Genomic DNA, 15,143 nt, shown 5'->3' on the forward strand with positions numbered 1-15,143 from the left:
AATAATAAAAAAAGAGGATTTGACCCGGACCTGATTCGAACACGCAACCTTGTGATCTGGAGTCAGACGTGCTACCGTATCGCCACCGAGTACACTTAGTGTAGCCGTTCACACACACGCGGTAGCATGTTTTGCTCGGCCTTCTGTCGATGAAGCACAGGTAAAGAGACAAGTCATTGTAGACAGACAAATAAGTGGATAGACAGATGAAAATAATAAAAAAGAATTTGACGCGGACGTGATTAGAACACGCAACCTTCTGATCTGGAGACAGACGTGCTTAAGTTGCTTGTGCCACCGAGTCCACCTAGGGTAGCCGTTCGCCCACACGTGGTAGCATGTTTTGCACGGCCTTATGTCGATGAAGCACAGGTAAAGGGACAAGTCATTTTAGACAGACAAATAAGTAGATAGACAGATAGATGAAAATAATAAAAAGAGAATTTGACCCGGACGTGATTCGAACATATAACCTAGTGATCTGGAGTCAGACGGGCTACCGTTGCACCTCCGAGTCCGCTCAGGGCAGCCGTTCGCACACACGTGGTAGCATGTTTCGCTCAGCCTTCTGTCGATGAAGCACAGGTAAAGAGACAAGTCATTGTAGACAGACAAATAAGTACATAGACAGATAGATGAAAATAACAAAAGAGAGAACTTGACATTGACGTGATTCGAACACGCAACCTTCTGATCTGGAGTAAGACGTCCTACCGGGTCGCCACCGAGTTGACTTAGTGTAGCCGTTCGCACACACGCGGTAGCATGTTTTGCTCGGCCTTCTGTCGATGCAGCACAGGTAAAGAGACAAGTCATTGTAGACAGACAAATAAGTAGATAGACAGATGAAAATAATAAGAAAGAGAATTTGACCCGGACGCGATACGAACACGCAACCTTCTGATCTGGAGTCGGACGCGCTAACAGTTCGCCACCGAATCCACTTAGTGTAGCCGTTCGCACACACGCGGTAGCTTGTTTTGCTCGGCCTTCTGTTGATGAAGCACAGGTAAAGAGACAAGTCATTGTAGACTGACAAATAAGTAGATAGACAAATAGATGAAAATAAGAAAAAAGAGAATTTGACCCGGACGTGATTCGAACACGCAACCTTCTGATATGGAGACAGACGTGCTACCGTGTCGCCACCGAATCCACTTAGTGAAGCCATTCGTAAACACGCGGTAGCATGTTTCGCTCGGCCTTCTGTCGATGAAGCACAGGAAAAGAGACAAGTCATCGTAGACAGACAAAAAGGTAGATGGACATATAGATGAAATTATTAAAAAAGAGGATTTGACCCGGACCTGATTCGAACACGCAACCTTGTGATCTGGAGTCAGACGTGCTACCGTATCGCCACCGAGTACACTTAGTGTAGCCGTTCACACACACGCGGTAGCATGTTTTGCTCGGCCTTCTGTCGATGAAGCACAGGTAAAGGGACAAGTCATTGCAGATAGACAAATAGGTAGATAGACAGATAGATGAAATTACTAAAAAGAGAATTTGACGCGGACGTGATTAGAACACGCAACCTTCTGATCTGGAGTCAGACGTGCTACAGTTGCTAGCGCCACCGAGTCCGCTTAGGGTAGCCGTTCGCCCACACGTGGTAGCCTGTTTTGCTCGGCCTTCTGTCGATGAAGCACAGGTAAAGGGACAAGTCATTGCAGATAGACAAATAAGTAGATAGATAGATAGATGAAAATACTACAAAGAGAATTTGACGCGGACGTGATTAGAACACGCAACCTTCTGATCTGGAGTCAGACGTGCTAAAGTTGCGCCACCGAGTCCGCTTAGGGTAGCCGTTCGCCCACACGTGGTAGCATGTTTTGCACGGCCTTATGTCGATGAAGCACAGGTAAAGGGACAAGTCATTTTAGACAGACAAATAAGTAGATAGACAGATAGATGAAAATAATGAAAAGAGAATTTGACCCGGACGTGATTCGAACATTTCACCTACTGATCTGGAGTCAGACGCGCTACCGTTGCACCTCCGAGTCCGCTCAGGGCAGCCGTTCGCACACACGTGGTAGCATGTTTTGCTCGGCCTTCTGTCGATGAAGCACAGGTAAAGAGACAAGTCATTGTAGAAAGACAAATAAGTAGATAGACAGATAGATGAAAATAACAAAAGAGAGAACTTGACATCGACGTGATTCGAACACGCAACCTTCTGATTTTGAGTCAGACGTCCTACCGGGTCGCCACCGAGTTGACTTAGTGTAGCCGTTCGCACACACGCAGTAGCATGTATTGCTCGGCCTTCTGTCGATGAAGCATAGGTAAAGAGAGAAGTCATTGTAGACAGACAAATAAGTAGACAGATAGTTGAAAACAATAAAAAAGAGAATGTGACCCCGACGTGATTCGAACACGCAACCTTCTGATCTGGAGTCAGACGCGCTACCGTGTCGCCACCGAATCCACTTAGCCTAGCCGTTCGCACAGACGCGGTAGCTTGTTTTGCTCGGCTTTCTGTCGATGAAGCACAGGTAACGAGACAAGTCATTGTAGACAGACAAATAAGTAGATAGACAAATAGATGAAAATAATAAAAAAGAGAATTTGACCCGGACGTGATTCGAACACGCAACCTTCTGATCTGGAGTCAGACGTGCTACCGTGTCGCAACCGAGTCCACTTAGTGAAGCCGTTCGCACACACGCGGTAGCATGATTTGCTCGGCCTTCTGTCGATGAAGTACAGGTAAAGAGACATGTCATTGTAGACAGACAAATAAGTAGATAGACAGATAAAAATAATAAAAAGAGAGCTTGACCCGGACGTGATTCGAACTCGCAACCTTCTGATATGGAGACAGACGTGCTACCGTGTCGCCACCGAGTCCACTTAGTGAAGCCGTTCGTACACACGCGGTAGCATGTTTCGCTCGGCCTTCTGTCGATGAAGCACAGGTAAAGAGACAAGTCATCGTAGACAGACAAAAAAAGTTAAACAGATGAAAATAATGAAAAAGAGAATTTGACCCGGACGTGATTCGAACACGCAACCTTCTGATCTGGAGTCAGACGTGCTACCGTGTCGCCACCGAGTCCGTTAGGTAACCATTCGCACACACGTGGTAGCATGTTTTGCTCGGCCTTCTGTTGATGAAGCACAGGTAAAGAGACAAGTCATTGTAGACATACAAATAAGTAGATAGACAGATAGATGAAAATAATAAAAAAGAGAACCTAACACGGACGTGATTCGAACACGCAACCCTCTGATCTGGAGTCGGACGTGCTACCGTGTCGCCACCGAGTCCACTTTGTGTAGTCGTTCGCACACACGCGGTAGCATGTTTTGCTCAGCCTTTTGTCGATGCAGTACAGGTAAAGAGACAAGTCATTGTAGACAGACAAATAAGTAGATAGACAGATTAAAATAATAAGAAAGAGAATTTGACCCGGACGCGATACGAACACGCAACCTTCTGATCTGAAGTCGGACGCGCTAACAGTTCGCCACCGAGTCCACTTAAGGTAGCCGTTCGCACACACGTGGTAGCATGTTTTGCTCGGCCTTCTATCGATGAAGCAATGGAAAATAAACAAGTCATTGTAGACAAAGAGGTAGATAGACAGATGAAAATAACAAAAACGAGAACTTAACACGGACGTGATTCGAACACGCAACCCTCTGATCCGTAGTAAGACGCGCTACCGTGTCGCCACCGAATCCACTTAGCGTAGCCGTTCGCACACACGCGGTAGCTTGTCTTGCTCGGCCTTCTGTCGATGAAGTACAGGCAACGAGAAAAGTCATTGTACACAGACAAATAAGTAGATAGACAAATAGATGAAAATAAGAAAAAAGAGAATTTGACCCGGACGTGGTTCGAACACGCAACCTTCTGATATGGAGACAGACGTGCTACCGTGTCGCCACCGAGTCCACTTAGTGAAGCCGTTCGTACACACGCGGTAGCATGTTTCGCTCGGCCTTCTGTCGAAGAAGCACAGGTAAAGAGACAAGTCATCGTAGACAGAAAAATAAAAAGTTAAACAGATGAAAATAATAAAACAGAGAATTTGACCCGGACGTGATTCGAACACGCAACCTTGTGATCTGGAGTCAGACGTGCTACCGTGTCGCCACCGAGCCTGTTAGGTAACCATTCGCACACACGTGGTAGCATGTTTTTCTCGGCCTTCTGTCGATGAAGCACAGGTAAAGAGACAAGTCATTGTAGACATACAGATAAGTAGATAGACAGATAGATGAAAATAATAAAAAAGAGGATTTGACCCGGACCTGATTCGAACACGCAACCTTGTGATCTGGAGTCAGACGTGCTACCGTATCGCCACCTAGTACACTTAGTGTAGCCGTTCACACACACGCGGTAGCATGTTTTGCTCGGCCTTCTGTCGATGAAGCACAGGTAAAGAGACAAGTCATTGTAGACAGACAAATAAGTGGATAGACAGATGAAAATAATAAAAAAGAATTTGACGCGGACGTGATTAGAACACGCAACCTTCTGATCTGGAGACAGACGTGCTTAAGTTGCTTGTGCCACCGAGTACACCTAGGGTAGCCGTTCGCCCACACGTGGTAGCATGTTTTGCACGGCCTTATGTCGATGAAGCACAGGTAAAGGGACAAGTCATTTTAGACAGACAAATAAGTAGATAGACAGATAGATGAAAATAATAAAAAGAGAATTTGACCCGGACGTGATTCGAACATATAACCTACTGATCTGGAGTCAGACGGGCTACCGTTGCACCTCCGAGTCCGCTCAGGGCAGCCGTTCGCACACACGTGGTAGCATGTTTCGCTCAGCCTTCTGTCGATGAAGCACAGGTAAAGAGACAAGTCATTGTAGACAGACAAATAAGTACATAGACAGATAGATGAAAATAACAAAAGAGAGAACTTGACATTGACGTGATTCGAACACGCAACCTTCTGATCTGGAGTAAGACGTCCTACCGGGTCGCCACCGAGTTGACTTAGTGTAGCCGTTCGCACACACGCAGTAGCATGTATTGCTCGGCCTTCTGTCGATGAAGCATAGGTGAAGAGAGAAGTCATTGTAGACAGACAAATAAGTAGACAGATAGTTGAAAACAATAAAAAAGAGAATTTGACCCCGACGTGATTCGAACACGCAACCTTCTGATCTGGAGTCAGACGCGCTACCGTTGCGCCACCGAGTCCGCTTAGGGTAGCCGTTCGCACACACGTGGTAGCATGTTTTTTCGGCCTTCTGTCGATGAAGCACAGGTAAAGAGACAAGTCATTGTAGACAGACAAATAAGTAGATAGACAGATTGATGAAACTAAGAAAGAAGGAAATTTGATCCAGACGTGATTCAAACACGCAATCTTCTGATCTGGAGTCAGACGTGCTACCGTGTCGCCATCGAATCCGCTTAGGGTAGCCCCGCCGCGGTGGTCTAGTGGCTAAGGTACTCGGCTGCTGACCCGCAGGGCGCGGGTTCGAATCCCGGCTGCGGCGGCTGCATTTCCGATGGAGGCGGAAATGTCGAGGCCCGTGTGCTCAGATTTGGGTGCACGTTAAAGAACCCCAGTTGGTCAAAATTTGCGGAGCCCTGCACTACGGCGTCTCTCATAATCATATGGTGGTTTTGGGACGTTAAACCCCACAAATCAATCAATCAATCGCTTAGGGTAGCCGTTCGCACACACGCGGTAGCATGATTTGCTCGGCCTTCTGTCGATGAAGCACAGGTAAAGAGACAAGTTTTTGTAGACAGACAAATAAGTAGATACACAGATAAATGAAAAAAATAAATAAGCAAATTTGACCCGGACGTGATTCAAACTCGCAACATTCTGAGCTGGAGTCAGACGTGCTACCGTGTTGCCACCGAGTCCATTAGGTAACCATTCGCACACACGTGGTAGCATGTTTTGCTCGGCCTTCTGTCGATGAAGCACAGGTAAAGAGACAAGTCATTGTAGACATACAGATAAGTAGATAGACAGATAGATGAAAATAATAAAAAAGAGGATTTGACCCGGTCGTGATTCGAACACGCAACCTTGTGATCTGGAGTCAGACGTGCTACCGTATCGCCACACAGTACACTTAGTGTAGCCGTTCGCACACACACGGTAGCATGTTTTGCTCGGCCTTCTGTCGATGAAGCACAGGTAAAGAGACAAGTCATTGTAGACAGACAAATAAGTAGATAGACAGATTGATGAAAATAAGAAAGAAGGAAATTTGATCCAGACGTGATTCAAACTCGCAACCTTCTGATCTGTAGTCAGACTTGCTAACATGTCGCCACCGAGTCCGTTTAGTGTGGCCATTCGCACACACGTGGTAGCATGTTTTGCTTGGCCTTCTGTCGAAGAAGCACAGCTAAAGAGAAGAGTCATTGTAGACAGACAAATAAGTAGATAGACAGATAGATGAAAATAATAAAAAGAGACTTTTACCCGGACGTGATTCGAACACGCAATCTTCTGATCTGGAGTCAGACGTGCTACCGTGTCGCCATCGAATCCGCTTAGGGTAGCCGTTCGCACACACGCGGTAGCATGATTTGCTCGGCCTTCTGTCGATGAAGCACAGGTAAAGAGACAAGTCTTTGTAGACAGACAAATAAGTAGATACACAGATAAATGAAAAAAATAAATAAGCGAATTTGACCCGGACGTGATTCAAACTCGCAACCTTCTGATCTGGAGTCAGACGTGCTACCGTGTCGCCACCGAGTCCATTAGGTAACCATTCGCACACACGTGGTAGCATGTTTTGCTCGGCTTTCTGTCGATGAAGCACAGGTAACGACACAAGTCATTGTAGACAGACAAATAAGTAGATAGACAAATAGATGAAAATAATAAAAAAGAGGATTTGACCCGGACGTGATTCGAACACGCAACCTTGTGATCTGGAGTCAGACGTGCTACGGTATCGCCACACAGTACACTTAGTGTAGCCGTTCGCACACACACGGTAGCATGTTTTGCTCGGCCTTCTGTCGATGAAGCACAGGTAAAGAGACAAGTCATTGTAGACAGACAAATAAGTGAATAGACAGATGAAAATATTAAAAAAAAGAATTTGACCCGGACTTGATTCGAACACGCAACCTTCTGATCTGGAGTCAGACGTGCTAAAGTTGCGCCACTGAGTCCGCTTAGGGCAATCGTTCGCACACACGCGGTAGCATGTTTTGCTCGGCCTTCTGTCGATGAAGCACAGGTAAAGGGACAAGTCATTGCAGACAGAGAAATAAGTAGATAGACAGATAGATGAAAATAATAAAAAGAGAGTTTGACGCGGACGTGATTAGAACACGCAACCTTCTGATCTGGAATCAAACTTGCTAAAGTTGCGCCACCGAGTCCGCTTAGGGTAGCCGTTCGCACACACGTGGTAGCATGTTTTGCACGGCCTTATGTCGATAAAGCACATGTAAAGGGACAAGTCATTTTACACAGAAAAATAAGTAGATAGACAGATAGATGAAAATAATAAAAAGAGAATTTGACCCGGACGTGATTCGAACATTTAACCCACTGATCTGTAGTCAGACGCGCTACCGTTGCACCTCCGAGTCCGCTTAGGGTAGCCGTTCGCACACACGTGGTAGCATGTTTTCTCGGCCTTCTGTCGATGAAGCACAGGTAAAGAGACAAGTCATTGTAGACAGACAAATAAGTAGATAGACAGATTGATGAAAATAAGAAAAAAGGAAATTTTATCCAGACGTGATTCATACTCGCAACCTTTTGATCTGGAGTCAGACATGCTAACATGTCGCCACCGAGTCCGTTTAGGGTGGCCGTTCGCACACACGTGGTAGCATGCTTTGCTCGGCCTTCTGTCGAGGAAGCACAGCTAAAGAGAAGAGTACTTGTAGACAGACAAATAAGTAGATAGACAGATAGATGAAAATAATAAAAAGAGACTTTTACCCGGACGTGATTCGAACACGCAACTTTTTGATCGGGAGTCAGACGTGCTACCGTGTCGCCATCGAATCCGCTTAGGGAAGCCGTTCGCACACACGCGGTAGCATGATTTTCTCGGCCTTCTGTCGATGAAGCACAGGTAAAGAGACATGTCATTGTAGACAGACAAATAAGTAGATAGACAGATGAAAAGAATAAAAAGAGATCTTGACCCGGACGTGATTCGAACACGCCACCTTCTGATCTGGCGTCAGACGCGCTACCGTTGCGCCACTGAATCCGCTTAGGGTAGCCGTTCGCACACACGTGGTAGCATGTTTTTTCGGCCTTCTGTTGATGAAGCAATGGTAAAGAGACAAGTCATTGTATACAGACATATAAGTAGATAGACAGAATGATGAAAATAAGAAAAAAGGAAATTTGATCCAGACGTGATTCAAGCTCGCAACCTTCTGATCTGTAGTCAGACATGCTAACATGTCGCCACCGAGTCCGTTTTGGGTGGCCGTTCGCACACACGTGGTAGCATGTTTTGCTCGGCCTTCTGTCGAGGAAGTACAGCTAAAGAGAAGAGTCATTGTAGACAGACAAATAAGTAGATAGACAGATAGATGAAAATAATACAGAGAGACTTTTACGCGGACGTGATTCGAACACGCAACCTTCTGATCTGGAGTCAGACGTGCTACCGTGTCGCCATCGAATCCGCTTAGAGTAATCGTTCGCACACACGCGGTAGCATGATTTGCTCGGCCTTCTGTCGATGAAGCACAGGTAAAGAGACATGTCATTGTAGACAGACAAATAAGTGAATAGACAGATGAAAATATAAAAAAAAGAATTTGACCCGGACTTGATTCGAACACGCAACCTTATGATCTGGAGTCAGACGTGCTAAAGTTGCGCCACTGAGTCCGCTTAGGGCAACCGTTCGCACACACGCGGTAGCATGTTTTGCTCGGCCTTCTGTCGATGAAGCACATGTAAAGGGACAAGTCATTGCAGACAGAGAAATAGGTAGATAGACAAATAGATGAAAATAATAAAAAGAGAGTTTGACGCGGACGTGATTAGAACACGCAACCTTCTGATCTGGAATCAAACTTGCTAAAGTTGCGCCACCGAGTCCGCTTAGGGTAGCCGTTCGCACACACGTGGTAGCATGTTTTGCACGGCCTTATGTCGATGAAGCACAGGTAAAGGGACAAGCCATTGTAGACAGACAAATAAGTAGATAGACAGATTGATGAAAATAAGAAAAAAGGAAATTTGATCCAGACGTGATTCATACTCGCAACCTTTTGATCTGGAGTCAGACATGCTAACATGTCGCCACCGAGTCCGTTTAGGGTGGCCGTTCGCACACACGTGGTAGCATGCTTTGCTCCGCCTTCTGTCGAGGAAGCACAGCTAAAGAGAAGAGTACTTGTAGACAGACAAATAAGTAGATAGACAGATAGATGAAAATAATAAAAAGAGACTTTTACCCGGACGTGATTCGAACACGCAACTTTTTGATCTGGAGTCAGACGTGCTACCGTGTCGCCATCGAATCCGCTTAGGGTAGCCGTTCGCACACACGCGGTAGCATGATTTTCTCGGCTTTCTGTCGATGAAGCACAGGTAAAGAGACATGTCATTGTAGACAGACAAATAAGTAGATAGACAGATGAAAATAATAAAAAGAGATCTTGACCCGGACGTGATTCGAACACGCCACCTTCTGATCTGGAGTCAGACGCGCTACCGTTGCGCCACCGAATCCGCTTAGGGTAGCCGTTCGCACACACGTGGTAGCATGTTTTTTCGGCCTTCTGTTGATGAAGGACAGGTAAAGAGACAAGTCATTGAATACAGACATATAAGTAGATAGACAGAATGATGAAAATAAGAAAAAAGGAAATTTGATCCAGACGTGATTCGAACACGCAACCTTCTGATCTGGAGTCAGACGTGCTACCGTGTCGCCATCGAATCCGCTTAGGGTAATCGTTCGCACACACGCGGTAGCATGATTTGCTCGGCCTTCTGTCGATGAAGCACAGGTAAAGAGACATGTCATTGTAGACAGACAAATAAGTAGATAGACAGATAAAAATAATAAAAAGAGAGCTTGACCCGGACGTGATTCGAACTCGCAACGTTCTGATATGGAGACAGACGTGCTACCGTGTCGCCACCGAGTCCACTTAGTGAAGCCGTTCGTACACACGCGGTAGCATGTTTCGCTCGGCCTTCTGTCGATGAAGCACAGGTAAAGAGACAAGTCATCGTAGACAGACAAATAAAAAGTTAAACAGATGAAAATAATGAAAAAGAGAATTTGACCCGGACGTGATTCGAACACGCAACCTTCTGATATGGAGTCAGACGTGCTACCGTGTCGCCACCGAGTCCGTTAGGTAACCATTCGCACACACGTGGTAGCATGTTTTGCTCGACCTTCTGTTGATGAAGCACAGGTAAAGAGACAAGTCATTGTAGACATACAAATAAGTAGATAGACAGATAGATGAAAATAATAAAAAAGAGAACCTAACACGGACGTGATTCGAACACGCAACCCTCTGATCAGGAGTCGGACGTGCTACCGTGTCGCCACCGAGTCCACTTTGTGTAGCCGTTCGCACACACGCGGTAGCATGTTTTGCTCAGCCTTTTGTCGATGCAGTACAGGTAAAGAGACAAGTCATTGTAGACAGACACATAAGTAGATAGACAGATTAAAATAATAAGAAAGAGAATTTGACCCGGACGCGATACGAACACGCAACCTTCTGATCTGGAGTCGGACGCGCTAACAGTTCGCCACCGAGTCAACTTAAGGTAGCCGTTCGCACTCACGTGGTAGCATGTTTTGCTCGGCCTTCTCTCGATGAAGCACAGGTAAAGAAACAAGTCGTTGTAGACAAAGAGGTAGATAGACAGATGAAAATAACAAAAACGAGAACTTAACACGGACGTGATTCGAACACGCAACCCTCTGATCCGTAGTAAGACGCGCTACCGTGTCGCCACCGAATCCACTTAGCGTAGCCGTTCGCACACACGCGGTAGCTTGTCTTGCTCGGCCTTCTGTCGATGAAGCACAGGTAACGAGAAAAGTCATTGTACACAGACAAATAAGTAGATAGACAAATAGATGAAAATAAGAAAAAAGAGAATTTGACCCGGACGTGGTTCGAACACGCAACCTTCTGATATGGAGACAGACGTGCTACCGTGTCGCCACCGAGTCCACTTAGTGAAGCCGTTCGTACACACGCGGTAGCATGTTTCGCTCGGCCTTCGGTCGATGAAGCACACGTAAAGAGACAAGTCATCGTAGACAGAAAAATAAAAAGTTAAACAGATGAAAATAATAAAACAGAGAATTTGACGCGGACGTGATTCGAACACGCATCCTTGTGATCTGGAGTCAGACGTGCTACCGTGTCGCCACCGAGCCTGTTAGGTACCCATTCGCACACACGTGGTAGCATGTTTTGCTCGGCCTTCTGTCGATGAAGCACAGGTAAAGAGACAAGTCATTGTAGACATACAGATAAGTAGATAGACAGATAGATGAAAATAATAAAAAAGAGGATTTGACCCGGACCTGATTCGAACACGCAACCTTGTGATCTGGAGTCAGACGTGCTACCGTATCGCCACCGAGTACACTTAGCGTAGCCGTTCACACACACGCGGTAGCATGTTTTGCTCGGCCTTCTGTCGATGAAGCACAGGTAAAGAGACAAGTCATTGTAGACAGACAAATAAGTGGATAGACAGATGAAAATAATAAAAAAGAATTTGACCCGGACCTGATTCGAACACGCAACCTTCTGATCTGGAGTCAGACGTGCTAAAGTTGCGCCACTGAGTCCGCTTAGAGTAATTGTTCGCACACACGCTGTAGCATGTTTTGCTCGGCCTTCTGTCGATGAAGCAGAGGTAAAGGGACAAGTCATTGCAGATAGACAAATACGTAGATAGACAGATAGATGAAAATACTAAAAAGAGAATTTGACGCGGACGTGATTAGAACACGCAACCTTCTGATCTGGAGTCAGACGTGCTAAAGTTGCTTGCGCCACAGAGTCCACCTAGGGTAGCCGTTCGCCCACACGTGGTAGCATGTTTTGCACGGCCTTATGTCGATGAAGCACAGGTAAAGGGACAAGTCATTTTAGACAGACAAATAAGTAGATAGACAGATAGATGAAAATAACAAAAGAGAGAACTTGACATTGACGTGATTCGAACACGCAACCTTCTGATCTGGAGTAAGACGTCCTACCGGGTCGCCACCGAGTTGACTTAGTGTAGCCGTTCGCACACACGCAGTAGCATGTATTGCTCGGCCTTCTGTCGATGAAGCATAGGTAAAGAAAGAAGTAATTGTAGACAGACAAATAAGTAGACAGATAGTTGAAAACAATAAAAAAGAGAATTTGACCCCGACGTGATTCGAACACGCAACCTTCTGATCTGGAGTCAGACGCGCTACCGTTGCGCCACCGAGTCCGCTTAGGGTAGCCGTTCGCACACACGTGGTAGCATGTTTTTTCGGCCTTCTGTCGATGAAGCACAGGTAAAGAGACAAGTCATTGTAGACAGACAAATAAGTAGATAGACAGATTGATGAAAATAAGAAAGAAGGAAATTTGATCCAGTCGTAATTCAAACTCGCAACCTTCTGATCTGTAGTCAGACATGCTAACAAGTCGCCACCGAGTCCGTTTAGTGTGGCCGTTCGCACACACGTGGTAGCATGTATTGCTTGGCCTTCTGTCGAGGAAGCACAGCTAAAGAGAAGAGTCATTGTAGACAGACAAATAAGGAGATAGACAGATAGATGAAAATAATAAAAAGAGACTTTTACCCGGACGTGATTCGAACACGCAATCTTCTGATCTGGAGTCAGACGTGCTACCGTGTCGCCATCGAATCCGCTTAGGGTAGCCGTTCGCACACACGCGGTAGCATGATTTTCTCGGCCCTCTGTCGATGAAGCACAGGTAAAGAGACAAGTCTTTGTAGACAGACAAATAAGTAGATACACAGATAAATGAAAAAAAATGAATAAGCAAATTTGACCTGGACGTGATTCAAACTCGCAACCTTCTGATCTGGAGTCAGACGTGCTACCGTGTCGCCACCGAGTCTATTAGGTAACCATTCGCACACACGTGGTAGCATGTTTTGCTCGGCCTTCTGTCGATGAAGCACAGGTAAAGAGACAAGTCATTGTAGACATACAGATAAGTAGATAGACAGATAGATGAAAATAATAAAAAAGAGGATTTGACCCGGTCGTGATTCGAACACGCAACCTTGTGATCTGGAGTCAGACGTGCTACCGTATCGCCACACAGTACACTTAGTGTAGCCGTTCGCACACACACGGTAGCATGTTTTGCTCGGCCTTCTGTCGATGAAGCACAGGTAAAGAGACAAGTCATTGTAGACAGACAAATAAGTGAATAGACAGATGAAAATATTAATAAAAAAGAATTTGACCCGGACTTGATTCGAACACGCAACCTTCTGATCTGGAGTCAGACGTGCTAAAGTTGCGCCACTGAGTCCGCTTAGAGCAACCGTTCGCAAACACGCGGTAGCATGTTTTGCTCGGCCTTCTGTCGATGAAGCACAGGTAAAGGGACAAGTCATTGCAGACAGAGAAATAAGTAGATAGACAGATAGATGAAAATAATAAAAAGAGAATTTGACCCGGACGTGATTCGAACATTTAACCCACTGATCTGGAGTCAGACGCGCTACCGTTGAACCTCCGAGTCCGCTCAGGGCAGCCGTTCGCACACACGTGGTAGCATGTTTTGCTCGGCCTTCTGTCGATGAAGCACAGGTAAAGAGACAAGTCATTGTAGACAGACAAATACGTAGATAGACAGATAGATGAAAATAACAAAAGAGAGAACTTCACATCGACGTGATTCGAACACGCAACCTTCTGATCTTGAGTCAGACGTCCTACCGGGTCGCCACCGAGTTGACTTAGTGGAGCCGTGCGCACACACGCATTAGCATGAATTGCTGGGCCTTCTGTCGATGAAGCATAGAGTAAGAGAGAAGTCATTGTAGACCGACAAATAAGTAGACAGATAGTTGAAAACAATAAAAAAGAGAATTAGACCCCGGCGTGATTCGAACACGCAACCTTCTGATCTGGAGTCAGACGCGCTACCGTTGCGCCACCGAGTCCGCTTAGGGTAGCCGTTCGCACACACGTGGTAGCATGTTTTCTCGGCCTTCTGTCGATGAAGCACAGGTAAAGAGACAAGTCATTGTAGACAGACAAATAAGTAAATAGACAGATTGATGAAAATAAGAAAAAAGGAAATTTGATCCAGAAGTGATTCATACTCGCAATATTCTGATCTGGAGTCAGACATGCTAACATGTCGCCACCAAGTCCGTTTAGGGTGGCCGTTCGCACACACGTGGTAGCATGCTTTGCTCGGCCTTCTGTCGAGGAAGCACAGCTAAAGAGAAGAGTACTTGTAGACAGACAAATAAGTTGATAGACAGATAGATGAAAATAATAAAAAGAGAATTTGACCCGGACGTGATTCGAACATTTAACCCACTGATCTGGAGTCAGACGCGCTACCGTTGCACCTCCGAGTCCGCTCAGGGCAGCCGTTCGCACACACGTGGTAGCATGTTTTGCTCGGCCTTCTGTCGATGAAGCACAGGTAAAGAGACAACTCATTGTAGACAGACAAATAAGTAGATAGACAGATAGATGAAAATAACAAAAGAGAGAACTTCACATCGACGTGATTCGAACACGCAACCTTCTGATCTGGAGTCAGACGCGCTACCGTTGCGCCACCGAGTCCGCTTAGGGTAGCCGTTCGCACACACGTGGTAGCATGTTTTGCTCGGCCTTCTGTCGATGAAGCAAAGGTAAACAGACAAGTAATTGTAGACTTACAGATAAGTAGATAGACAGATAGACGAAAATAATAAAAAAGAGGATTTGACCCGGTCGTGATTCGAACACGCAACCTTGTGATCTGGAGTCAGACGTGCTACCGTATCGCCACACAGTACACTTAGTGTAGCCGTTCGCACACACACGGTAGCATGTTTTGCTCGGCCTTCTGTCGATGAAGCACAGGTAAAGAGACATGTCATTGTAGACAGACAAATAAGTGAATAGACAGATGAAAATAATAATAAAAAAGAATTTTACCCGGACTTGATTCGAACAC

General features: G+C 45.8%; 4 non-coding genes across 4 annotated transcripts; all 4 read right to left on the minus strand.

Annotated features, from left to right (window-relative positions):
• Window positions 1-5,108: 5,108 nt before the first annotated feature.
• On the minus strand, window positions 5,109-5,180 carry TRNAW-CCA (transfer RNA tryptophan (anticodon CCA)). Its single transcript has one exon. It is a non-coding gene; the product is annotated as a tRNA-Trp (tRNA).
• Window positions 5,181-9,609: 4,429 nt separating this feature from the next.
• TRNAW-CCA (transfer RNA tryptophan (anticodon CCA)) lies at window positions 9,610-9,681 on the minus strand. Its single transcript has one exon. It is a non-coding gene; the product is annotated as a tRNA-Trp (tRNA).
• A 2,673-nt stretch (window positions 9,682-12,354) lies between these two features.
• TRNAW-CCA (transfer RNA tryptophan (anticodon CCA)) lies at window positions 12,355-12,426 on the minus strand. Its single transcript has one exon. It is a non-coding gene; the product is annotated as a tRNA-Trp (tRNA).
• A 1,629-nt stretch (window positions 12,427-14,055) lies between these two features.
• Window positions 14,056-14,127, minus strand: TRNAW-CCA (transfer RNA tryptophan (anticodon CCA)). The gene has a single exon. It is a non-coding gene; the product is annotated as a tRNA-Trp (tRNA).
• Between the last annotated feature and the right edge of the window lie 1,016 nt (window positions 14,128-15,143).

Source organism: Rhipicephalus microplus, chromosome 5 (genome assembly GCF_043290135.1).
Source record: "Rhipicephalus microplus isolate Deutch F79 chromosome 5, USDA_Rmic, whole genome shotgun sequence".
Taxonomy (NCBI): domain Eukaryota; kingdom Metazoa; phylum Arthropoda; class Arachnida; order Ixodida; family Ixodidae; genus Rhipicephalus; species Rhipicephalus microplus.